This window comes from Strix uralensis, chromosome 23 (genome assembly GCF_047716275.1).
Source record: "Strix uralensis isolate ZFMK-TIS-50842 chromosome 23, bStrUra1, whole genome shotgun sequence".
Classification (NCBI taxonomy): domain Eukaryota; kingdom Metazoa; phylum Chordata; class Aves; order Strigiformes; family Strigidae; genus Strix; species Strix uralensis.
The window spans coordinates 1,324,883-1,352,548 of record NC_133994.1 but is presented as its reverse complement, the minus strand read 5'-3'; the positions used below and the strand labels follow the sequence as shown (position 1 = coordinate 1,352,548).

General features: G+C 44.8%; 1 protein-coding gene across 2 annotated transcripts in view; it reads left to right on the top strand.

Annotated features, from left to right (window-relative positions):
* PRDM16 (PR/SET domain 16) overlaps nt 1-27,666 on the top strand; it is a 342,717-nt gene that overhangs the window by 227,224 nt on the left and 87,827 nt on the right. The window lies entirely within an intron of this gene.

Sequence of the window (27,666 nt, the reverse complement as noted above, 5' to 3'; positions counted from 1 at the left end):
GGCTGGCAGGAGCGTGCCGCGTTTAGCGGGGCTCCTCCGTGAGGTCCAGACTCTGGTTCGTGCGTCCGTGCACATTGCGGATGAAACTGGATATCTCGTTCCTCCCCGCGGCAGAGAACAAGGCTGCTTGGGAGTGAGTGGCTGATAAGGCCGGCTCAGACTCTGGTGCTTTAGGGTCGGTGCTGCGACAGCTGCCTAACGTGTCCTGTCTCAAACCTGGTGTGCACTAAATATTCTGAGGATTGTGAAGATTCTGATCTTGCTGCAGGTTTGGTTTTCCCAGTCAGTGAAAAGCAAGTTGTACGTGACTGGCTACTACAACTTACAGAGAAAATTTACTTAAATAAAGCATCAACATTTTCTACTTTAATAGGAAAAAACGGTCGGCCAGTGATCATTATATTTTGTTATCTGCTAAGTTTTACTTGTATCTGACTGATTCATGGAGGCAATGTTAATTATACTGGCCTTTTTCTATTACAAGGTATTTTTTTTCTCCTAATGTTTTGCCCCTGTAGTCAGTCTGTTCCCTGTAAAATCCTCTCCTTCCCTCTCCTCCTTTGATCTGCTGGTTAGGGTTCACCTCCTTCATTTTTTGCAATTACCAGTCTGCAGTGAGGATGCCCCTGACCTTTTACCAGCAGTCTGGCAGACACATGGGACAGGAAGCTTGGGTTTTATTTCAGTGCTTTTCTACTATTCATCTTGGATGGATTACAACAGTAGCAGCTCCCACTGTCTTGGAGCCCTTTTTGTGATAAAGCGAAGGTAACCTCACAGCCCCAGAGAAATGTGCAGGCGAGTGCTATCTGATTTGGGATGGACTGAATGAGGGCACATCTTTGGTGGGTAATCAGATGCAATAGCCCCCCATTTTCTATATGTTGCTATACTGGGAAGAATTTCTTTTATGTGAAGTTCAGCAGCAGTTACCCTAGAGCGCAGGCTGTTCTGGAGAAGAATCTATGTGGATGTCAATACAGCAAATGAGTCATTTGCTCCAAAAAAAAGGACTTGCTTCTCCACTGCTGCATTCTTTTGCTTTCAAAGTTTTGAATCTACAGCAGCAGTGGAACAGGCAAGATAAATCAAACTGCCATAAATACTTTGCAAAAGATTAGGATAGAGCTTGGGATTTATGTTTGCATTTCAGTGAGATGGGTAAGTTTGTCAGAAGGGAATGCTGTTTCTGCCAATCTTAAGTATTCACAGAACTGTTATTTTCCCCACGTTGCAGAAGTCATCAGGAAAGCTGACACTGGGTAGCTTCCACCGGTACAACGCTGCAGTGAGAAGTGGCAGTAACTCTTATTTTCCGTTCTTTGTTATATAGCTTTAAACTGGCAAAGAAATCAGTTTTTCATAGCTAGTTTTAGTAGACAGGTGATTAAGAAGCTCTGTGTGTGTGCGAGCTTGCTTTATTGTTTCACAGCAAAACATACAAAACCAGACAGACATCTCCAAAGAAAGAAAATGTGATAATTCCTTTAGAGGTGCTGTGATTTATAACAAGAAGAAAAAGTGAAGACAGGCTCATACGTGAGAGGAGGGGGGTGGGCAGCCGGAGAGATGAGCCTGTGGAATGACATTATAACTTTACCTGCTTGCTCAATGTATCTGTGGATTTAAATGACATCTCAGGGGACAGTATCAAACTTCTAAATTCCATTCATCCATCAGATGGGAGAACAAGACCTGGCTTTCAGTCGGGCAGGAGCTGGAGATTTCTCCTGGAGTAAATGAGCTCAGACCACACAGATAAAGAACGTCTTCTGTTCCGTTTTAAAACATTTCAGGGGAGAATCATCTGTCACTCGGCTCCGGGCTGGAGGCCTTTCAGCTCCGACTGAGTGCGGAGTCCGGCGCAACAGTGACGCTTTTCAAACTCTTTCCAGTCCTTCATTCCATTTTAACTTCCAGAATTTGCTTCACAGCTTCTCATAGTTTAAAACAAACTGCCCAGCGTTTGAACGCTGCAGGTAATTTCGCTGCACGCCGGCGTTCCCCTGGGGAGGGGTAGGCTGGGGCATGCCTGGCGGGCGTTTGCTCCCCAGGGTCTTCCAGAATGGCTCTTTTATGAATTTTATGTCCGTTCACTTTTTTCCCTCCAGCAAGTGTCTTTCCATCCTAGCCAAAACCAGAAAGGAAACAAACCAAACAACAAATGAAGTAGATTTTGTATGAGGAGTTAGTTTTCCTGGGTGGATCCTTAACTCGTCTGTGTTGTCTCAAGTTTTATCTAGATTCAAATGTAATTTGTACTATTAGAATAAATGTATTAGAGTAAATCTGCCAGTTAGTACAAATCCGGTGTAGACAGCGACTGCACTCTTAATGCAGAATAATGCCTAGGGAAGAGCTGAAGCTTCGTGTGTTAGCTGAACTAAGAGTGTCTGTGACATGTTTTTGGAAAGTTTTACACATTTTATTATACTGCTCGTGCTCATCTAGTCCAGACAGATTTGCTGGTACTCCAGGCTATGACAACTTTTTTTTAATGTTAAAAACTGTTTATTCACCAGAAAGTTCTGTTTCAGGAGGCTGAAACTAATCACGAATTTGGTCAATTTTAATGGATATTTTTAACTGAGAGAAAGAGGAATTTAAAAATGTCAGAAATCCACGGATGGCTTCGGAGAAGGGTCTTGAACATGATTCTGCCCGTATACTTTTCCTTCCCAGTGGCTTTAAGACACTCCCACTTGGGGCTCCCTTGTTTAATATCTCAGTCTGTCTAAATAATGACGTTTTTATTTGGCTAAAGGGAGGATAACAGCTTTTACATCGTGGAATGGAAATGCCTGCCTGTGTGTGGAGGAGAAGGGGCTATAGGCAGCGTTCACAGAAGGGAGGAGAGGCGAGTGACCTTTTACCCCCCGCACCTTATAACTTGCACCTTGCGGGGCAGGATGGAGGGGGCTGGTGGTCAGGTCACCCTTTTCCTGAAGAAGACCCCTCAGAGCCCGCACCCCACAAGATGGCATTTTCAGGATTAGGTGGGGGGGATGCCTGGGCTCCGTGGCCCTGCGGGATGGGCGCCCTTGGCCAGTGGATGGGAACCTCTGTGCTGCTGGTGCACGAAAAGGGGGTGGCAGAAGGGGACAAAGGCACAGGGACTGGTGTGAGCTTTGTAGCTCATTTGAATTGCCCTGAAAAGAAAAAGCGAGTATAGGGGTGGAAGAGAAGTTCTTCCAAGAAAAACAAAAGTACATCAAGACCAAACCTGGTCTCTCTGGCTTCATCTTTAAAGAGAAGCAAAACCACCAAGGTGTAATGAAATGCCCTCAGAGTCCCAACCTGTCAAACCCAAGAATCACTGGAAAACTCTATGTCTGTTTTTTTTGTTAAATATTTCATCTTGATTTCCAGAACAAATGAGTTTGGGTAAACTGGAGATAAGGATCTGAAATGTGAAGCACTGGCTCATTTCATTGAAAGCTGCCATGGAAACATATCCCCAGTTAACTTTACTATCTACAAAGGCTCAATCAGTACATATGATCCTAATGATTTCCACCCAATTCACAGCTATCTGGGTCAGACACAATTTATGTAGTATCACAAAAGAATGTGTGCCTCATGTATTTACAGTATGTTTTTCCTCGCAGAATGAGAAAAATACACTGCGGGGAAAGAAAGGGGGGACATTTAAAGCAAAATTTCATTTTAATTAAAATAAAAAGCAACTCTTCAAATATGAAATGTCAGGCTGGTTAACCTTGCATCCTGAGTCTGGAAAGATACATTTTCATCTTTGCAGTGCCTTAGTTAGTGGTTCCTGGCACATTACATTAACTAATTTGAGATCGAATTATCAAATTTGCTCATTGCTGCTAGCACTAATTTGAAACCTTACAATAAAGAACAGTTTGAGAGGCAGATGAAAGGTTGCCACCCACAGAGGCTCCAAGACCTGTCCCTGGTGTATCACAGCAAGGTTCGGAAAGATTTGGGGTAATTGCAGTCATGAGCTGGAGTTGATTGAAGAAAATTATACCCCAGTTTTTTACTACAAGCTTTTTTTTCCCCCTTTTTCTTCCTTTTATTGTGTGTGTGGCTTTACTTAAATTATGCTGTGAAATACTATTGCAAGGAAGACAAAGTATTACATTTTTAATAACTTTTTTAAAACTTTGCTTACAACTCTTTCAGTCTTAATACTGATGAAGTTTCTGAAAAATTCTTTATATAAACATTACCTGTATTTTCCAAGCATTTTAAAATTTTATTGTATCTGAGGTTTTTGTCTTTGCTAAGCTTTTAAACTTTTAGCCAAAAATATGTTAATGACTTTCAAAATCATGTGAAATCTTTTACATTCTTCTTAGCAAAGGTCTGCTGGCCCTTCTGAGTCTTACTGTTTTATGAGAAAAGTTTCTCCATTGCTAGGTTTAAGAAAGACAATTGTGAGCTGAAAGCAGTTTTCTAAAGATCAGCATTTCCGAATTGTTATAAAAGTGATGCATCAGTTTCTTAGCCGGCTTGGTTGAGTTACCATCCTCAAAGAACTTGCATTTTAACAAGTTATACAGGCTGAAGCAGTAGGGGTCCTGAGAGAGGCATTTTCTTTCTGACCTTCCTGAGATAAATAATTAAGATGGAGTCTAGATAAAGATCACTGTCAAAGGTGAGGGGTCAACCTGGCTGGCTGACCTAAGAGGTAAAATTGCCCTGCTTGCTGTAGCAGCAACTTGAAGGCAGCTGTGTGTCAGCAGGAAACAAAAGTTTTTTGCTCTGTTGAATAGGCAGAGAACTGAAAAAGAAGAGATGGGGGAGTAAAGGTCTTCTATTTACAGTGTATATCCATCAAATGGTGTTTATAAAAAAAAATTTCCTTCTCTGGTCAAGGTTAAGGGAGCAGATTAGGGGATGGTAACAAGGCTTGAAATTTGAAGAGTGCAAAGGTTAAAATGTTCGTCTAATTTGGAGCCTGTAGGCATACCTGGGTTTAGAGCAGGCGTTTTGGCCGTTGAGATTTTGTTCTGTGAAATAAGTCATTATCAAACACATGCTTCTGTATTAAACCCTCCCCCAGGGCCTTTGTTGTCGTGAGCAGGCTTAGACACCCCGTGCCTCCCAGGAATCGAGCTCAGCTGGCTTCAGCTCGGCGGTGCTGGCCCTGCCTGTGGGACTGCTCGCAGTGGGCACCTGCCTCATGCCCACGCTTCTCGCTTTACAAGACCCTTGAAGTCACATTTTCATCTGAGAAGCATCCTGAGGGAATCACCTCTTTGAGTTGCACCATCGCTTCTTGGAGGGGAACGTGTCCTGGAAGGAAGGGTGCATGTCTGCAGCCGGGTACGGGGAGACGCGCGTCGGCAAACCGCCGGTGAATAAACTGAACTGGCCCTCCCCTGGCCCTGCTGCCTTCTGGGGAGTGAGCGCGGTGGCACTTGGTGCTGTGCTGAGCTGGCCCCTGTGGCTGAAGGTCACTCACTGACTCTCTAGACAAAATAAATTTTATCCAAACTAAGGTACCTTAGAAGGAAAAACGTCCCTTCCAAAGCTGTGCTGCTGTTTGGTAGATATCTCTTCACGAGCCGGTGGTCACTGAGCAGCAATTAAACTAAGCTGAAGGTTTAGGAGCAGTTTGGAAATTGTTTATAATGAACTAATCCATTATCATTAGAGAACCAGAACGTGAGAGGGAAAAACGGGGAAAAAAGCCACGTCCCCTCTCCAGACCCCCCCGCCCCTCTGTTCCTGAGCTCATTCCTGCCTGCAGCGCTCTGCTCCGGGAAACATTCTCATCAGCCAACGCCAAAGGTTGGGTTTTACCCCTCTAATCGTTGCGAACGCGGGTGCCTTTGTCCCTGGGATGGAGCAAACCCGCACGTGCTAACTCTCCGCGGGCAGATGTCAAGCTTGCGAGTGCAACAAGTAGCTGCAATTTCCTGGTTTCGGGGAGGGAGTGGGGGGGCCCCAGCCTGTGCTGGGCTGCGCTCGCGCCGTGGGTGCCCGGGGAGGGCCGCAGGTCGCCGGCTGGGCCCCCGCTTCAGCCCGTGCACCAAAGGAAAAAGGAGCCGGGCTGTAACCGTCCCGGCGAGATGTCGGCAGCCTGGGCTGCCTCTTGTTTTGAAGAGGGAGTGCTTGGGGGCTAGTTCCAGAGCTCAGTGACAGAGAGGAAACAGGGCCAGGAATAAATGGCCTGTTGATTTACTCAAGTTACATCATTTTCTTCCCCTCAAGAGCCTATAAATCTCACGCTCCTTGTAAAAACAGAATTTAAAAACAATTGAGAGCTTCTGAGACGACCCCATAGCTTCCAGCCGCTGTGGCCTCTGAATATAGAGCTGCCTTTCACAGGCCGGGCCACTTGTTTCATATTAGATACTAGGGGAGCCCTGCTTCCAGCTAAGCAGCAGAAGCTGTTAAGATATTTTATAGTCATCCTAGTGGTTTAGATAACACTCTCCCCATACATATCACGGGGCTTTAGCTAAATAGCAGGCTTCCTGACTTGGCCGTGAAGCTCAGCGAGTCATTAATTCACACGTTCAGGTTTCTCCTCTCTTCAATAACATTTCTGATCAAAGACAACTCAGGCTGGCAGAGGTCCCTCTCTTAAAAAGTGTATTCTTCTGATTATTGTACAATTTATGGCCTCTTTGCTCTAAGGGTTTGCATTTTAAGAAAAATGCTCAATTGTTGGGCTTGCTACAGCGTTCATTAGTTTTGCCTTTACTCTCACATCTGAAGAGATTTTTTTAATTCAACAGGGATTTGCATTTTATTATTTTTTCACTGCTAATGCAATACAGTGGGCTGCAGCTCTCTCCTCAGCTGGGTTAGTCTTTTGGGTGGTTGTCAGGATTCTGGAGGGTGAAAAAGGGACGTCAGTGGAACAACACGTATTTTAATGTTGCGGTGCCCCAGATGAGTGGCAATTTGCCACTTCTCACCTGTGAGCTAGAAGCTAACCAAGAGGAGCTGGCATTTGATTTGCCTTGATGTTAGAAGCCAAGTCTTGATGATAAATTTTATAATTGTTATATGGGGACGTGGAGTTTATGGAGAAAGGACTGGAGTTACTAAAGCTGAGTGGGTCCTCATTCCTTAATCCGTGGCAGTTACAGCTCCGGCTCAGAAGTCTCTAGGAACCTTGAAGAAACACGAGGGGCTTTTCTCAGTCTATTTGCAGCCTTTTGCCACCGTGTGTAACAATGTGATATCTTACGTAATGATGTCAAAGAGGCATTTCTTAGCCTGATCCAAGCTTTCTAATGGCTAACATCCAAGTTTTAACACCAAAGCCCTAAAGTTCTGCTCTCTTTATTGTAGCTGATAAGCTCCAAAGTGGCTTCTCTACTATTAGGTATGTAAACATATAAAAATCTGTAATTTAAAATACTTTCTTAGACATACACTGTGAGCGAAGATTGTTCTTTTCATTCAGTAAAGGAGAGAGTAGTGGTTACGACACTTGGCCGTGCTGTTACTGGCCAAACTTATAGATGGAAGAGTTTGTATTTTACTTATCAAGGGATGCTTTGATAATGATACTGTGGTTAAGTGCAGGAAAAGCAGAACTAAATAATGAAACCAGCAATTCCTTCTAGACTGATTTTTTTTTCCCCGAGAAAAGAAATAAACATACAAGTTGACATAATTCAAAAATGCTAGTGTTTGCTCGTTTCTGGCTTGCTGCCATCCCAGAGTTAGCACAGGGGTGAGGAAGAAGGAATCCCTGCAGGCACAATTCATATAAACTAAGTGGATTTACTTATCATTTATGAAAACAAAAAGAAGGTATCTGATTAATGACTTTGTGGATTGAGGTCTGCATCGTGATGGTTTAAGCAAGAGTTTATCGTGTGCTGTGTCCCTACTACATTCTGATTTCAATTTGCACTTTCTTTTTAGAAGCTTCCAAATGACTCAATGACCGGATTAAAACATCTGGTGGGTGCTTTCCTCCCCAAACCCTTTAGCCTGATGATGAAACCATTAATGAAAAAGGATGCCCGTAGACATTAAGACATACATGCTTATATAGACATAAGTTTAGGATAAAATTCATAAATATACACACACACGTATATGTATTTTTACCAGGATGTGTATGTACGGGTTATGGAAGTTGCTGCCACTGGAGAACACAATACAGGGCCTCTAGTAATAGAAAATGTGCCAAATCAGGTGGAAAGTGTGACGTGGAATATGAGCAAAGAAATGTGGCTTGGTAGACAAGTTCTCTCTGTGTAATTTCACTCTGGCCTCCATCAAGATTGTGTCATGGAGCTGGCACAATTAGTAAGTATTTATGTGAAGGTACGTAGCATGCTTTATCTCGGAGTAAAAATCTCATTTGTATTCCTAAAAATGTTATGGATATAATATTACCCAAAGATTCCTTAACCCTGGAAATCTAGTCATTTCTTCAGGTGAAAGATGGCGAGGCCGTGGCTTATCGCTCCTCAGAAAGAGTCTCAGCTTCCCTTCGTTAGGAGGCCTAATCTCAGTGAAAGGCATTTGAGGCTTCAGAGTTTTCGATGTGTGTAGTATGCTGCCTTTTCCTTGTAACGGAATGAAAGGGGGAAATAAACTTCTCTTTTCGTATATTATCAGAAAATGTCTGTGAAAGACAAGCTACTCTGGGTACTTCAGGGCGCACAGCGAGGTGTAGGTGCGGGGTGGAGCAGCACCAGATGAAGGGTCAGTGTTTCTTACATTCAGATAGGATGATAGTTACTGCAGGGCTCAGACTGACAGTGTTGCGTAAGGGTCTTGTTCTGGCTGTGGGTGTCAAATGCCAGAGATCGCAGGACTTGTCATGGCTCGTTGCAGTGACAGGACTCTAGTCCCCTGGCTGTGGAACGGATTTCCTAGGTCAGATTTGCAGCCGAATTTGAAAGTCAGGCGTGTGCCGAGGGAAAACGGCGCCGAGTGCCCTGCCCAAACCCCAGTCCTTATTCTGCTGGCGCGTTGCCAGCTCCGGGACCGCTGGGCCGAGGAGTGCACTGGCGGGGAGTCAGCCGACTTCACCCCGGCCGTGTGCTCCTCCGTGAGGGCTGTGACCGGCCAGTTCAGGACTGAGGGAATCGTTGGCCCTAATGCAGTCGTAAGGCTTCACATGGTGTTAATTGCTTCTCAAGTCCTCGCTATGTTTTACTATAACGTCACAGAAATGTTTCATTTTATATAGTGAAGACTACATTGTGCTTATGACTGTAATAGCACTTGAAATGCTGCCTGACACCTAAATATTTAACTAATGTTTTGTCAAGGCTCTCACTCAGAAAATATCCACGAGGATGCATTGGGCTGCCTGTGAATAGCCAAGTCATTTTGTAATACACAGAGTTAAGCCCTAAGAGAGTGGTAGGGATTACTGCAGATACTACTCTTGATTTGTGTGTCTGTCTTCCATATTGTACCTGCACATCATCCATTTCAAATAAATTATAGTTTAATCAATTAATACTCTTTGATGTAAATAGACCCAAAGTTTGCCCCAGAGAACTCATAATATCAAACTGATTTTTTGGTAAACCTTTTCTAAGGGAATCTTTGCCTGCTAGAATTTGGTGCTCGGGAACTTGGCATAGACATACCTTTCTCGTTTGTGTGGTGTGGTATCCACAAGAGGTAACGTGAGCAGCAGTGCCACCCAACCCGGGGGACGCTCCAACGGTGGCGATCGCACGGAGAGGTGCTTCGTGAGCCTGTAGGGAGAGCTTCATGCGAAGCTGAGGGCAGAACATTCCCAGTGGAGAATAAAAAGTTACAGAGTGAACTTCCAAGGGAAATTTGAGAATCTGGAGTCTGTGCAAAGCCCCCCATTCTGAAAAAAAGACTGTCTTTCATAAGACAAGCGCTCAAAACACTGGTGAGCTCCTTGTCATAAGCTGCGTAAGAAAGCCTGCCAAAAGCTTTTGGGAGCAGAAAAGGCTTTTTGGAGCAAAAACTCTCCACCAACCAGTAATTTTGAACTTGACTTTGCACTACCCTAATGGCATTGAGTTTGCATAGAGATTTGCAGGAGGGTAACCTAATCATATCTGGACTAATGCACCGTAGTCTTATATTCAGTGGTTTAAGGGACTGGACATTACAGCCCTTTTCTCACGTTGATGGAATTTGCTTTCTCTTCATTCTCAAATACTATATAAAAATAAGGAGCATTCTCCATATATTTCATGTAACAATTAACTTCATACTTTCAGTGCTGTGAAAGGGGGGTTAACTGTTTTTTGGGGTTTTTTTAATTGGAAAGGGCTTTTTTGGGGCTCGTTTTCTATTGCCTGCTGTTCCTAACATGGTTGTTTGTGCAACGTATTGTTTTATGTCTCCCAAAGTAAGTGAGATCTGTAGGGTTTGTTAGATGTGGTATTGAATAAACACCTTGAGTGACCAGCTGCAATCTCTGAACCAGAGTGATGTGGATCGCGTAGGAGTGCTTCGCTCCTGACGGCAGTTGAAGATACTTTGAGAGCCCACCCCAGCAAACCACGGCCCCAGAGGTGCTATTCGGTAGAATAACACGGGGGTTGGTTCGTGGCAGCTGTGGCTTTCAGATAATGCCAGGGAGGAAGATGTTAGTTTGCCTGTTTCTAGTGTATAATTACAAATAGTAGTAGACAGCTTTCTTTTGTTCATCCATATCATATCTGATCATTTTTAAAGCACTTCTATAATTTTTATATATGCTTCGCTTACAGTTTCTATTCTGATGTCAGCGCAAAGTGCTTTGCACATGGTTTTGTGTGTAACTGCGGTGGCAAAAGCCTTTGGTAACGAACGTGACTTCTAGTGACGCAGAGTGTTGTTCTTGTGACTTTGTAGTTCTCTTTGGGTCTGTTTTTCTGTCCTGATGAGCCCAGCACTGTAAACCAGGTTGAAAATCTAGTTCACATTCACCCCGTACGCTGCAGAATCTGCCTATTTTCCCTCCCCTTTCAAGAAGAACAAAGCCTGTTTCCACATCTCCAGGAACCACCCGGTTGACCAGCTCCTGGTGTGTTTGGTGAGTAGAAGCAGGTTCTGAATCCCACTGGTGCATACAGTATTTTCTTTCACCAGGGTATTAAAAAGCAACTAAGAAAGAGACCTCACAGATGCCAAGAACTGTTGAGCATTGAGTTGTAGCCTCCATGGTGCTTCAGTTCCTCCGCTCGGTAGATAGGCAGCGTTTTTCATGCTGTTTGACAGTTATCTCCTCAGCAGCATTGCTGGGCTTATACATCTCCTTTCAGCAGCTCCAGATAGAGCTGACAGCAGGGGGATTCTGTTTTGTCTCAGTGAAGAAAAAAAAAAAAGGTGGTCTTTTGGCAGTAGCCAAGGCCACACTCAAGCACCAAGGGGCACAATGTCTCCTCTGTCTCAGAGAGAAAATAGCTTCTGACAGGAATCAGCTTTCAGTCAACTGCCAGGCATCTCTCATTATGGGAGGCCCGACCTGCAGGCTGCTATGTAGATAACCTGTTATCGTAGAAGATTGAATGCGGAGTTAAATTGCCTCGCCTGCTGTTTCTGCAGGTTCTGGGGAAAAAACATAAAATATTATCCTTGGGAAAATTTGTCAAAGTTGAAAAAATGGAAGCTGAAGGAAGGCAGCGCCCCTCAGCAGGCGTACAGACCGTCAGGGCCTGCCTGTGCCTCTGCGTCTTCTAATGGGCCATTCTGGTGTGTGCAGGACTGCAAAGCTGATCCTGTTCGTCTTCAGTTGATCGTAACAGGCAACGCTGTGTTGGAATGAGCTTGTACCGACTATGAGGCTGATATTTGGACTTTGAAATTTTTCTGATTATAACATGAAAAGTCTCAGTGAGTCAGTGTTCTCTAAAAATCAGTGAGCTAGCCCTCGCAACACTCCTGAAATGAGTATAGCTACTTGGGCGAGCAGAGGCAGGGAGAAGGGAAGGACGCCCTTTCAGACGTATCGTAACTCTGGGGTGTTCCAGCTGCCTCCCTGTGCGCTGAAGTTCTGTGTTCCTGAGGTGTTGCACGGGGGCATCTCCTCCGGGTTTCTTAGATGTGGGGCATGCAGCCTTTCATGTTTCACCTCAGGCATCCAAAGCATCCAGGCACTCTGAAAAAATCCAAACCCAAACCAAAACAGAAAGCAAAACCTTTTGTGGCTTCTGCAAGATCGGTGGCAAATGCAGCAGTACCTTATGACTGGTAGCTTCAGGCCAGCTTCTCGTAAATTTGCCCTAGTCTCAGTCCAAGCATTTTCTATAATCCATGTGTCTTTGCATCTGGTATGAAAGGAATCAGCTGCTGCACCCATTTTGCTGAGCCCTTGCCCACACACCCTTTTGTGCGCTGGGAATCATTTTTCATTGAGGCCATATACAATTAGGGCCAACAAAGTTAGATGGGCCTATTATAGTAATTCTGTTTATGCTGACAATAAGTTATTTGACCTTCAGGCTGATCATGTTTCTGATACGGAATAGATCAGCTCGCTGACTTACCCGCTGATAATGTGAAATCCATTGCATTGACATCTGGGATGCTGCAGTTGGACTGTGTTTAGAGGCAGAGAAGGATCATCAGGGAAGAATATCTCACCTTAAAAAAAGCTTTTACATCCTCTACTAAAAATGTCTTGAAATTAGGACATTTTTCTTTCTCCTGGCTGGGGAGAAAGGTCTTCTGAATAATTCATTCCGGATTAACCGTAGTAGCCGTTTGTTCAGGCTGCCTGGAAAGGTGATAAACCAATTAAGAGGATGAAAGTAAAGGTGAAAGCTTCTGCTAATCACCCGTAGACACAGTTGAACATTCATAAGTCGAACTGGGATGCTTTAATTACAGCAACATTTTGTCAAATGTGTGCCTTATTAATCTCACCGGAAACATCCTTCCAAACCCTTCCTTCAAAGGCTCTGATTCCTCCCAAATGTTGAATATAAAGGGATGTCCACTCACACCTCACGTACGTGTGCTTCAGTGAGCCTCTGAAAGGAGGAGTCTGCGTTTTGCAGGGAGCGCCGGGAGGTTTTGTCAGTGTAACGAGTGATGCTTCATGAATGGCAACTCAGTTGAAGAGGTGGCCTCTAGCTGGCAGTCAGGGCTTCACTGTTACATTCCTCACTCGCTCTTTGGTTCTGGGATTTTAAGCGAGTCACTTCTCTATTCTCTGATGATGTGTACAAATTGCTACAGGATTCCCGGGGAAGGGGAGATATTTTTGAGGTAGTATTTATGGTTTTCTGTCTTCGTATTGAAGTAAAGGAAATAGCTGTGCAGGCAGAGAAGTTCCTTTCTTCTACCATGCATCCAAAAGGACCTACCTGAAATCCTGGTGTCAGGGGATCAGACTCCTCTCAGTTGCAGTAGCAAACCCCTGTTTGTCTCTCTTGCCCCTCAGACCAAGCGTCTGTTGCTCCTTGCAGCCCCATCTTGATCTTTTGGCACCACCTGCCTCGGGGTCTGGAGCAGTTACAAAAATAAAGAGGAGAAACCACACAAAGCTCATCACGAGTTCAAAGGACCACAGACACTTTGTTCGGTGCGGGCTCTTTGTGCTATCTTGTACATGACATAGTTTGCTGAACAATTTGGTGACTACTGTGCACTGTCAGCTCTCACTGCCCCGCCGTGGGACATGGGGGAGCTCTGAGTGCAGTAAGGAGAAATGCTTTCATGTCACTTTTATCTGACACTGGACGCCTGAGACAAGTTTACAGAGGTAGTACTGAATTCTTTTTAATAAATAGTTGTGGGATCCTGCACGGCTTTCCTCGGGTGCGTGTGTACTGGCCTCTTTCACCGAGTCATGCCTCTGAGCAAGGACCGCACCATCCCCTAAGATCATCCAGCCGGTGGGATGATTCCCTTGAGGAACTGTTTCCCCCCGTTATCCAGGTGACTCTGGGTAAGACAGGACAGGGAGCTTGCCTGCAGCAGATGCTGCTGATTTCTGTGGCAGCGCAGGTATCGGGGTCAGCTTTTTGCTCCCAGACTTGCCGGAGGAACGGTTAACTGGCCAAGGCGTGCGTTCCTTCGCGTAGGGCTCTCAGCTGCGTGTGCCAGCTGCCAAACCAAAGGTAGCTACAGCCGTCCCGAAAGCAAAGGGCCGAAGATATATTTTAGAAAAAATTGCACCAAAAGGTTTAGTAGCCATAAGTATGAAAAGCAATTTTATTCTTAGGTTTGGAGGTTTTCTTTCAAATCTGCAAAATATGAAGTAGAGCTGCAGGCTGAGTTATGAAAGTCTGCTCCCACAGAAGGACAGTGCACTGCCCCTGAGCAGGGATCGAGGGCAGAGCGAAAGCCCACGGGGGTAACGCGTTCTTTAAATACAGGTTAAAAAAACCCCACAAAAATCCTTAGGCTTCAGAGACTTATAGTTAATTTTGAAGGGTAGAAGTTTAAACGATGTCTCACAAGTAACTGGTTTTTCTCCCAGATCATTAACATAACACATCTATTTCTGCCACTTTAAATTTTCATGGGCACTCATGTTGTAGTTACCTTAATTGTCTCGTGTCCTTTCCCCACCGAAGCTTCTCAGCTCAAGTGGCATGGCTGTGAGACCTGATAAACCTCTTTCAAAGCCAGGCTAAGTATGAAAGTAAGTTACGATAAGGGCTGTTATGTAGTGTGTCTTCAGCGAAGCAGCTACTTGTCTGACAGTCGCTTTGAATTTTGGGCTTCAGCAAAAGAGAAAATTCGCTGAAACCAACCGTTTTTATTGCTGAAAATTCTCATCATTCGAGGTGATTCTGATTTTAATGCAAATGTCCTCCTAATTTCTCAGATCTGTTTATAAAGGGTAGATTGTTTTAAAGGGGTTTTGCAGATCAAGATTTACCCTATTCAACACAACCAAAATATATCAGAAGATGGTGTTTCTTTTCTTCTTTAAAGACACAGAGCCAAAGGACTTTGTCACCTGTTAGCTGCCCAGCAGAAATAAAATCCTGTATTTGCAGCCATGATTCAGGGTCAAGAGGTAAGGAGATAAGGCCCGTCTTTTGTGAATGGGAGCTTGACTTTCAGAGAGCAGGAAGTGGGAATGAATGCGGGAGAATGGCAGGAGTCAGGATGGTGAAACTCCAGCCTGCTCTCATCTGATAAGAAAGAGACACTAAACTTAACACTGACAGGGCGACTCTACTCGGAGGCAAAGGAGGAAGGCAGCCACTGGCCTGCCGGAGTTTGTTTGTGTATTTACAGTCAAAGCAATAATATCATTTAGCATTCGTCAGCAGGGATAATGCTGGCCCTGGCTCCTCTCGCCCCCGCGCCTCTTGCTCTCCCTTTCTACTGGCCACTTGCCGCGCTGCACAAGGCTTGGGGGAGTCCTCTGAGCGCCGTGGGCAGCCCGTGCCGGCGTCCCAGGGTCAGTGGTAGCCAGGTATCACCACCAGCCACCGGCTGTAAACACCCGAGTCTCCCTCTCCCTGCCTTACGCCTTTCTGGGAACGATTTGAGTCTGAAGGGGGGCAAAACTTCTGGTACTGTAGGCAGAATTTTAAGAGGGAGGTTTCAGAAACCAGTCCATAAGTTGTCCCCATGGAAGAACCAGCTACGAATGTCAATGTGCCTCAGGAAGAGCCGCACGTATCGCTCAAGGTATCAACCGTCCTGTCGGGGGGAGAGCAGCAGCTCCGGGCCCCCCAGGACGGCAGGGTAGCGGAGGGCACAGTGCTGGGTGGGGGTCCCGGAGCCCCCCACCTGTCCAACGTCCCACTGTGGATGCCCACCACGTAGGGTGAGCCCTGGGGAGAGCCCACGGCGGGGGTTTGGCCCACTTGTGGCTGAGTGGTGGGCGAGGAGCAGCAGTGCCAGGGCAGCTTGCCCCCCGCTCCTCCGGTGGCAAAACTTGCGCTTAAACGGGAACCAGTCTAACGAAAGTAGCACAATGTTACTTCAAAATCTATAATGTGATCTCAGTTTTTTCCTAGACTGTGCAAATGTAATTAGAATTTGCCTGCATCAAGCAGCAGTTCCCCAGAAAATCATCAATTAATTGATTCCAATTACTCGTAATTGTTTCTCATACATTTCAATTAGTCTGCTGTGTTGTTACCAGCAGTACTAGTCAATTATACAAGTAATCAACATGCCTTTAATAACTGTCATGAAAAGAAGTTGTGAAAAAGAGTTTAGGGAGGAAGGACAACATTCTGGATGTCAAAAAGTGCCAATTACACTGATTTATTGTTCAACTGCAGTGATTTCTGGAGACAGAGAAAATAACCAAACTGTACAAGTCAGATGTTATTAGTGGGCAAAGGCCTCGGAACCTGAGCTAAGGGAGGGCACCGCCACATCCCTGTTATCCACAAATAATGGAAGTGGTTGAGGCTGAAAACCAAACCGGCTTACTAGTAATTAACACAAAATACATTATCTCATCATCCGTGAAGGGTGATTATATTTATTTTATAAAAAAGGAACTCAAGTTTGCAAGAGGAGTGTAGGGGCCAGAGTTCTGAACGTGTCTGAAGGTGTTGTGCTTCCCCCTGTGCTGTGACTGATCATACAGGTCGCAGTGATCTGTCGGAGATGTAAAATAAGCGAATGCCGGGTTTGCAGACCTCCCGGTAAGTTAAAAAGTTCAAACACAAACCTATTTGAATGGAAAACACTTCTAAAAATGTTTTTATCCAGCTGCTTTTAGCGTGGTCTGTCCCTTCCAGTTTTCTTTGTGAATGGATTCATTGCACTCACACGGAAGTTCATCTACTCACCACAAACCAGTTCGTTTCATACCTTTCACAGAAAGTGGCCTTGCAGCCTGTGAACTAAACCACCACCCCTGTCTACAGCTGGACAAAAGTGTCGGGTTTTGTGCAGCCGTCCTGGGCTCTGTGTCTCTGAAGGATGCTGCTGCCCGATGCGTGTGTGAGACTCGGCAAGCTGCAAGGTTTCGTTTTACAGGCATTTTAGTGCTGGCCTGCCTGGTGATGCTGGCCACGAGCAAAGGGGGGTTCCCCGTGGAGCTTCGCTCACGGACCGGTCAGCAGCCGCCGCAGGACTCGCGGCGGGAGGACACGCTCCTGCTGCTGAGCACACCGAGTCCGAGTGCTCGTGTCGCCTGTCGACGTAACCGGAGAGGGTAGGAAATATTTTTGCTAAACTCTCCTCCTGACAAGGCAGTAACACTTGCTACCAGTACTTTATCCATCTGTGGGACCCTTTGGAAATAGGGAAAACGCTTCTCAAAACAGTGTTGTGCCATTCTAAAATGGGTTTCTCCTTCGAGTGGCTTCAGCTTGCCATGAAATTCTGTAATCTTTCTGTTGGAAGTCTGCTTGCCTCCGGGGCGTTCCGTGCATGGCAGCCCGCAGACGGTGACCGCGGAGGGCTGGGCTGGAGCGCGGCATCCCTGCGCCCGGGGGCCTTTCCCTGCCGCGCTGTGGGGCACCAGCCTCGGGACGCCTGGCCCAGCCGCCGCGAGCTGGAGCTCGAAAGGCTCAGCCTCTTCTCGGAGACCCTGCCTGGTCCCCTCCGCAGTGCAGAACACCTCTAAAGATTGCATTAACTTTCTTACCTTAAATTATTCTTATGTTTTTGCCAAGTCCTTTGAATATGTAAAATGATCCTTTCGACTTAGCGAGAACTGGTCTAACAGAAAGGTGGTTGCTTAAAAATTACTCAAAACCAAAACCAAATAAATAGTTTCCCAGGAGCCAGGCAGCTCTGCAGACCTGTGGCATTTAACCTTTACGTTAGGACTTTAAGAATCTGTGGACGCATTCATCTAAAAAGATATTCTGGTGGAAAACCATGCGTGTTGCTGAATGGGTTATGTTGGGTTATTTCGCTGCTTATTTGCAGTAGGTGCTTCTTAGAAAAGGAAAATGCAGGTCACTTTTAAAGATTTAAAGATGTTCTTAAACATCTGCCTGAGCAACATTCAAAATTAGGCTCTAATCTCACTCTGCATCTTTTGTAATATAACTCAGTTTATTGGACTCGAGTTCTTCCAGCTTGCACCTAAGCAGAACGAGGCATCCTGTGCCTCGACAGTTCCTTGCCCCCAGGTGGCAAAGAGCTCAGCTTTGCCCCTGCCTCGGATCCATACAGAAATCCGAAGCACTGAAAATTCAGAGATTTATTGAACCAATAAAGCTAATGAAATAATTAACAGGAGAAGTATTGAAATGATTATAGTAGATATTTTCGTATAGATTAGAGATATGGTTTTATTATGAATATTAAAAATTGACTCTCAACTACAGTAGCAGCTTCTACTTTCAAACGCTCTTCGAGAGCTCTTAGAGCGCAGGTCTCTGTTTGCACAGAGCGTTTGTTTTTCTGTGCGTTACTGCCTTAGAAGAAAACAGTGGGATTGCACATGTGGAGCTGTTGCTAGAGGGGCGGGGTTACAGCTTAGATAACCAGCAGCATTCTAATGGCTGCAGAGGGGAAATGTTTTAAGTTTCTTCAGAGTCAGGTGTTTTCTCTATTTGGGGTATGTTCAAGAAATGGCAAACTGAGGCTGGATTCACTCAGAGATTGGTTAGACCTTAGAAATTCTGAAGTATTGCAAAATTCTTTTTCACTGTTTTTGCTTTTAGAGTTGAGGTAGGAAAGGAAGCTACATTTCTTTTTTTAATTGATATTATTGTTGTTGTCGTTACTGGTTTTATTACTATTATTTACCCATTTGCAGTTGTTTTCTGTCTCCAAGTCTCTATCATTGTCTGAAAGAAGTAGTTGGAGTTGGCTGGCATTGGCCAGCCCTCTTATGCATAATTACATAATTTCCCATTGCAGTCATCAGTGGAAAGAAAGCCAGATTGCTCTCACTGTTGTGACAGCTAGACTTGGCTGTGAAGTTTTAGCAGAAAACGTCCACATTCTGAATATACTCTCTAGATTTGGACAGCTCTGAAAATAAAAAAGGAGGTATTCATACATCATGCTTTAAAAAATTCCCTTGTAAAGCTATTCTCCCTTAGCTGTAGTAGCTTACGTGTGCCACAAATGGCTCTTGCAGGTCCCTAATTCTGATATAATACTTCAGGAAGTCGCTCAGGAGTAAAAGAGGGTTCCCAGATTCTGTTTGGGATTCTGTCTGCCTTGCAGTGCCTGTGTGAGTCGCTTACCTGGGTCGATGCCCTCTTGTCATCCGTAACGGAGCTTTAGTGAATGGTGGATGGAATGTCTGTGGTACGCTGAGCTATCCCTAAAAAACAAGGGACACCGATCCCAGGTAACACTGTTATTCCCATTGTATGCACTTACAAACCCCAGATTCTCTTACCTTGAGCCTGTTGTGCCAGACATCACCAGAATATTCATTTTGCAGGGAGACTGCTGGTATTTACGTATTTAATGATGAGGTTAACTCTTTTTTCCATTAGAAAGCATGTAGAATCTAGGTGTATGTCTGTAGAGCATTGTGCTGTGCATAGATTTTTTAACAGGTTCCTGACTGTCGTAGTGTAATAACCACTAGTTCAAATAGGTTGTGGGTAAGAAGAAAGCAAGCATTGGAAATCTAATATTTTGAATGTTGTCAGTAGAAAAGCATTGCTGAGACTACTCAGTGTGGGTTGAAAAAGCCCATTATAGTCAGTAAAGTGATAACAGTATCTGTGATTTAATTAATATTGGTGATTTTTTGATGTGTATGGACTCCATTCTCAACAGAGTAAAGATGTAGCACTAAACAAAGGCTGGGGTCCTTAGGTCAGGGACTGTCACTATGGAGCTGATATCAGTTACAGAACAGACAGGAACAGATTTCGTTTATCTGACACTGAGCATTGTGTTGGAAAAGTTGGCAGTGCTAATAATTAGAGATGTGAGCGCTCGCTAAAGAAACCCTGCTTAGCATGTAATCAATCTTTACGGAAAAAAAAAAAAAAAGAGAGAAAAAATGAATCAACGCACACCTGCAAGGTTACAGGGAACTTAAAAGGAATGGAGAAAGTAAGATCCCATCTTATGCAAACACTAGATGCTTTCTGAACATTCCGACCACAGCTCTGAATACGTGAGAGAAAACAATCCAATTCCCGTTTTCGGATCAATTTCCTGCGCTGCTTTTTGCTGCCGTTCCTGGAGGGCGCTTGTCGGCCATTCCTACACACTGAAGTGCCACTGCACGGCCAGGTTGTTCAGTTCAGTGTTACGGCAAGTACAGGATTCAGCAACGACCTCGTGGGGAGATCTAAATTCTGTCGTGTTTCAGTCCTTGGGAACGAAGGGGGAAAGGTGTCTGATCTCCAGGTGAGGCGTTGGTGCTGCTAGAATTCCTTCTCCTCTCTTTGTGAGGCAGATTAGCAGTTCACCGCTTGCTTCCAGGCCAGTTGCTGAGTGCTGAAGACCCATTTTCACTGTTTTTGTCGGAACACCTTCTCCTGCTTTGGACTACTGACCAAATCTGTGTTCCTTGCTTGGTACTGAGAGATACTTGGTGCAAAGGGGGCATCTCCTTGTTGCAAAGTTTAGTGCTTGCAGGCAGGTACAGCAGAGTAAGTACTTTGAATTTATTTGAATGAGAGGAGGAAAGGTTCTGGAGCTATGTGCCTCCACCAGCAGTATGTTTGCTAACTTAGTTTTTTCCTATTCTACCTTCCAGCCACATCCTTTTCATCCAGATAACATAAAAATTAAATGTAGGCTACTGAAGCATAGGTATTTATTTGCAAAATCTCTTTAAGTTGCTAAGAAAACACCGATACAGGCCAAAGTCTTTGAGCTTCCCAAGCTTCAGCTTTAAGAGGTTGCTGTATCAGACAGTGTCTTGAACATTCCCTGAGAGAATAATTATTTTTGGCAAACTTGCATCGATCCAGTCTAACTTTTCAGCAGTGTGCTCTGCACAGCAGGTATCCTTTGCACTCTCTTCCATGTCTTCAGGAAATAAAACTGACAGAAAACTCAATAAACCAACTGTTTTCCCATTGATCATATTTTGATTCAGAAAATTCAGCAGGCAGCACGGTGCTAAATTATTAACTAAACGTCATCATTCATAAGGGACATGTTCTTTTGGATGGTCTTTAGAAAAACAAAATGATCCTTTACATTTAATAAAAGGAGTATCATCAGCTTCTGCCAGAAAACAAATTGGAACATGTATTTGAATTCTGGATAATTGTACAGAAGAGACTGTATGGACAAAACCACACCTGGTCTGCGAGCGCCTGTCGCGCTGTTTCTGGTTGCAGACTGTGCCGGGGAGGTCAGTGGCCTCCTGTGACACAGCACGCCCCGTGTTTAAACTGTTCCACCCTCAAGGGTGATGTCAGAGCACGTGTGTTCACGTATGCGCACGCACACGGTCGCGGGGGCAGGTGTACGCGCAGTCCGACTTGTTCCTGTGGGCCTGGGTCCGAGGTGGCGAGTGTCCCAATTCTGGGTGAGGGGCAAAGCCTGTGGTACAACCGGTTGAGAAACTGCTGAGCTGTCCTGTAGCTCTGACTCGTAACACTGTGCTTGGCTGTCGGGTAATTATGTGTGTATTTTGACTTCTAATAAAGGCTGTATTAGGCCCTGGAGAAATTTGACATCATTTGAAAAATATGACATAAAAGAATTCCCCAACTGCTCCAATGCCAGAAAGCCCCTGTACCTTCAGGAGTAATGCAGGTGACAAGAAAAAGAAAAAATACTTCCACGTTGAGGTAATACTTCCATAATACTTTAAATTCTGTGGCCATACAAAAATACTGATCAGATATTATTTTTTGGTCTTTTTGTTTTTCTTTCTGGGAAGAAAAGTTTAAAGAAGGAATCAGAACAAAAATTTGTATTTGTTATGAAGTGAAATGTCACTTGGGGATCGGGTTTTCATAATGGGCACGTGGCTGGAAAAGCATGTTGCGTTTCACACTGATTTCTGCTCGGAAGAGTTGCTGGTGTGACGTGGTCTGACAGCAGGTAAATTCACAAAGCTGTCGTGGCTCAGCGCGACAAACGTACCGTCGAAGTGTCCTGGAGCGGGACACGTCGGGGCACGTTGGAGAGCTCGCCGAGACCTTCCTGTGCGTCCGTATCGTCGCTTTGAGGGTGCAGATCTCCTCCTCGATACGAGCAACAAATGACAGCACCATCCGGCGGAGACGGACGATGATTTGGGGCCACTTTCAGAGCCCACCTCAGCTGAGGGCCGAGCCAGCGCCCGGAGGTGCGGGGAGAGCCGGGGCGCTGCTCCTCGGCGCCGTGCTCCATCCATCAGACAATGCTGCCTCTAGAGTGCACAGAGGTGCATTGACCATGTGTGGATTTAGAACAATATGGGCTTTGTGATACACTGAGCTATTTCTGCCGAAGTGGAGCCTTCTCAGAGTGCCGTGATTCGATTTTATTTTTTCAAAAGTGACTTTTCCTGGCGCGTTGGGTATGGAGAATGTTTATCAGGTTTTGCTTTTGTTTATATCATTTGAGAAAAGTCATCATGATGTTCCTGGTCAGTTTAATCCATGCAAAATATGTCAGCCCGATGTGTTTATGTTTTCTGTTCTGTGCATTTAGTCAGCCTCTTTTACAGCTTTCAGCAGGACACTGAGTTTTTCTGGCAGCTCATGTTCTGACATGGTGTTACCCAGCAGGGGAGAAATAAAGGAAGGATGTTTAGGTTAATGTGGTTTAATAAAAGATCTGGGTTTAAGTCTGGAAAAGGCATAGAGAAGAGTCTTTATCCCAGTGTTGATTGTAAGGGATCTTTTAGTCTCCAGACTCAATAACAGTTTCTGGATACGAGAAAATAATATGGAAGATCTAGTGATTTTTCATAGTTTAGCTGTTGGGAACCAAATTGTCAGACTTGTGAATTTTACAGCCGCTAGATCCCACAAGTTGATCTTTCCTAGTTATGCCTTTAGATTGTTTCCAAAATAAAAAATTTAACTGAGAATAAGATGATTTTCTAAAAAGCAGAGAATAAAAGACAATTAGAAAAAAGAGAACATTCGTGTTGGTATGCAAACCACATTTTAATACTCCACAGATCTTAAAGTGGCCAGAGAAGCACCCCTAGTCATCGAAGGTAAATTCTGTGTTACCGGGAGGGCTGCAGGCAGAGTATGCTCCCTGGGGGACTTCAGCTGCCCAGTCCAGCCACCAGCTTTGATAAGCTTGTCTTAGCTGGCACCCAGCCCTGGGCAGGAAACAGGCAGCCTTACGCAGACGTTTTGCAGTGTGATGCCAGATCTCAGGGGGGTGGGTTGGTTTGTTTGTTTGTTTGGTTTTGATTCTAAACAGTAAATTCGTTTAGCAAAATTTGGCATTTGTGTCGTTCGGGGCTCGCGTTGGCGATCGTTGTCCTGGGTGTATGATGCGAGATTACGCGACTGTTACGCACTGTGACTGTATTTTCAGTTTGCAGAATGGGAATTTCAGGTTTTACCCACCTCCGTAATAGTTCCAGAATGACTGTTTCTAACAGCTAGAGGTCTAAATCAAGTCAGAAAAAAGATTATTATCACAATTTTATAGATGAGTCAGAAAAAAAATCAACAGAACTTTCTGGAAGTTGCACAGAGCGTCAGTGACACATCAGGGCACGTGCCCGAGGTTTTTGTCATCCCAGTCCAATGCCTCGAGCAGCAGATCATCTTTCCTATTCATTGCTCTAAATAGAGTGGCCTTGCCAGCTGCAAGCCCAGATAGCGAAGAAGAAGAACGCAGGGTATTGTTCCTATCTAGGTTTGACAGGATGCGCGATCTTTTCTGTGGCCGTTGCCTATTTTGGTCTCCTAAGCCCTCCTGATTTAGTCAGCAGTGACTGACGTGCCCACAGTGTGCATTATGTTACATTTACTTCGATTTAAGTCTGAGGAATTTTTCCATGCCATCTGGGTTTGTTGTTTTTTTATTTGAAATAGCTTTTAACAGGCCCATGCTTTAAAATATGTGTGCCCGCTGTATTTTGTTTGAACAACAACAGCAAAGTGCGTAGAGGGTTCCCTGTGACTCTGCAAATAGTTACGCTGGTGACTTGAAACCACCCCGGCCCTGCGCTTCACTCCCTGCCGTGCTGAGTACTCCTTGTACATCAAGAGGAAAACACAGCTTCTGCCATGTAAATGTGCCAGTTTCCTAGCAAAATACACCTTTTAAAAACCATCTTTAGCAGAGTAACAGTAGGTAAAACAGGCTGAGACGTTCTGGCATCATTTTAGTCTCCCCTCCAGCTGGTTGGGAGCTGCTGTGTTTTGGGGGTGCTGCTTTTTCTCCCAGATTCCAATTTGCGAGATGCAACAGAAGGATTTTTATGTGAAGGAATTAGGAGAACATGCTTTTGTGATTTTCAGATACGGGAAGAGAATTCCACCATCCAGCCCCTAGGAATAAGTCTGTATTTTTGTAAATGAAAGGTACTGGGCCTTGCTCATGTAACGGTGATGATAGGAGAGTAACGCAGCTGTATTCTGGATGCAGAGTGATGGAAGTGTCCCAGTAGCTTTGGTCTGAAATTACAGTAATAATTCTTAAATTATAGCAGTCAGAAGTTAATGTATTTCTGCTCAGTATTGTCAGTGGCGAACCAAAGCCCATTAATTTCCCACTCAGTGTTTGTTTGAGAAATCATCCCCTGTCAGCTGCTGCTGGTGAACTTGTCTCCTCGCTGCATTCCTAGACATGCTCTCTGTCTCCCAGCGAGGGTCCTATCCCTGCAGGAGATAAGATACAACCGGTATTCACTGTGAGGTGTCAACGGGCTGCTTTATGACACACGAGGAGTGATAAAGGCTGTGGAGAGGTGCTGATGTGGCCACATTAGTTAATGAGGTCATAGCTGAAGTTGCTGCCCCACTGATAACCTGCAAATCCAAATAATGTGAAGATATCAGTGGGGTGTTTAGAAGTCCTGTCCCCGTATTCTCTCGCTGTCCATCACATTCAAGCACCCAATCAAACAAAAAATGACGGTGCTTCCAAAAGGGTAACACTCATTTGCAGCTCCCAGAGCTGCTCCAGGCTATGGGAAAGCAGTGGGATACAAGAAATTTCTGCCCAGGCTCGGCAGTGCTGTCAGAGCGCCCTGCATTCCTTTCGTGTCTAAGAAGAGAATCGTTATATTGGATTGAGGGTTCTGGACACGGTTGAAAACATGGGGCTTCAGTTAGCTTTGTGTGTAGGTTGTGGAGGGTGGTAAGCTCAGTTTAAACGTACTAAGGCTTAGTGAAATCCTTCTCGCCACTAAACGCGTATCAAAAGAGTGACTACCCCCAGACAATGATCTGTTTCATTGATGATTCTAAATATGTGAAGGGAACATTCCTCGCGCCTCACAAAAAAGCGTTGGATTTCAATACCAATATTTTTAGTAAGGAGTAGAGGGAGTCTCCCCGCGGTTCCGCGTGGGGGCCGCGTTGCAGGGCGCAGGCGGGCCGCTGCCGGCCGGGGGTGCGGCTGGGAGCCGCGGCCTCAGAGCTGGACCCGCAGCATCCCGGCCAGCGGCAGAGCTGAGGGAGGGACGGGGGAAAGCTGCTTTTTAGGAGCCATCGAAATGAGAGCTCCACCGTGATGGGAGCTGTTTGTCTCTCCTCCGCACAGGGGGTGCTTGGCCGGTCCCCTTCCCCTCTGCAGTAGCTTGGCAGCTGTTGGAGCTGAGGAAGAGGGCATTGTATTTGCTTTACTCAGAAATCACGTGCGATCTCATAGATTTGAAAATCATATTGTCACAAATGCCTGAAGTTTGGAAATCTGTTAAAATGTGCTGGTTTTCCCCCTTTTTCTCTTCATAAACAAGTCAAGACCTGGCAACGTCTTGTCGTGCTGGTAGTGAACTTTCTGTCCTTCCCTTCTTAGCAGCTCAGGTCTAATTTATTTAATCATTGGAGCAAACTTTCAAAGTGCTCCATGCCTCCTCTTTTGTTTCTAAGGTTCAGATGTATTTTTAGCGCTTGTTACTGAACTGGGTATGTGCATTGGAGAAGAATTAATTATTGTTTTGGGTTTGTTGTTACTCAGACGTTCAAAAAAAAGGGGATTTGCAGACTTTGAACACCTCAGGGGCTTTGTTATATGCCGTTTGTATGTTGTTGGGGTTTTAACAATGATTTGGTTTTTAATATAAATTCAGCACTGTTGAAAGGTGACAGCCCTACCAAATAAAGTCTTCGGTTGCCCACGTAACAATTTTAACCTCCGTGGCGGCACAGTCTTCCCCAGCAGGCCCCAGCAATCTGTCCGAGGGCAGCTCAGGCGTGGGGGGAGTACGCCCTCTCCCTTAGGAGGCAAGAAGCTCGGTTTAAGAGCTAAATTTTCACCAAACACTATGAAAGGGGCTAAAGTTCCCCTTTTCTTTAATAAACAAAAGTTAGTGATTCCATCCAGCTGGTTTTACACGTCGGTAGCCTCCAGCATTCCTAAATAGAATATTTACCCGTTGATCAACATGCCATCGATTTCTTTTATCAAAATTTCTGATAATACTTTTAGTGGATGTTCTAAGCCGTATGGATTCTGAAGGCAATTGATAAGACCTATGTATGATCTCAGCTGTGTTCCTTCGATAACAAATTGAATTTTTTTTGTTCCACAATGAGGTGATTGTAGAGGAAGTGCTCCGGTTGGCCATCACACATGTGAATGCAGTATGCTTTTTCCAGCATTTGAATGCAGCCTTGTACAAAGTTCTTGCAAACAAATACTGACTTTGTAAAAATTTGTGGAAATTAGAGACTGATGGGGTACAACTATGCATTGGAAGTATTCACTAAAAATGACTGAAAATTCAAAGAAAAAGTATCTACAGTATTCACCAAGTTATAATTTTTATTTTGTTCCATTCGTGTCCCTGACCACTGCATAGTGAGTGCATCTTTATACACTTTCAAGTACAGAAGGAAGAATCCAGATGTTAGGCAAATCTGGAGAGGTTTCAGGAAAATAGTTGAACTTTTGGATGCTTATTCTTAGCCAGGCTCTGGAAGTTCACAAGCATCTGTGCAGTGCTTGGCCCCTTTGCTCGGTGCGCTGTGCAGCGTGCCAGTCTAGTAGTTGCAGTTTATTGCTTTTCAGTGGAGGAGGTGATGGTTACCTTTGAGGTCGAGATAGAAACTGTAAAAATAATAATAAAGTCCCAAGTCCATGCTCATCTCAAAGTACTATTTATTCCAGAAAATACAGAACTTCTCTCCTTGTTGCAGTTCTTTCTTTTAAATTCTTTAAAAGATCCGTTCCGCAGTGAACATGTTGTTAAGCCTTTTTTTTTTTTTTTTTTTTTAATTGGTCACTTCCTTGCAATCTGTGGCTCATATTAGTGGCAGGAATACTTAGAAAGCAGGACGTCTGGAACTTGTTTATTACTTTTATTTAAATTTTGTATGTGTGGAAGAACGTAAATAAGTGTAATTTGAAACTTCTTGGAGATACAAGAGCAGTCATAGTATCTCGCTGGTATTTTGTTTCAAAATAGAGGCAATGTGCTGGAGGGGGTGGGCAGAGGCTGCTCCTCTGGCTGCTTGTGCCCGGTACTCGGGGCCCTGGGCAGTTCCTCTTGGGCTGCTGCAGCTGCTGCTGCTCCCCACAGGGATATTTTGGCTCTGCAGATTTAGGAGAGCATAAAGCTTTCCTGCCTGTAAGAGTAGCTCAAAAACTCACATCCTGGACGTGTGGCCCTGAGTCTACAGAACCTGTGAAAAGCCGTGTTTTTAAAAGGCTTCATTTTCAAATGTGCTAAGTACAGACCATCTGCCTTTGCCTTCGGTGGGAGCTGCTAAGTGCTCGCCACTGCTGAAAACAAGCCAATTTATTGCAGAGTCTTAATAGTTTTAGGAGCAAAACTTCACCTGCCCG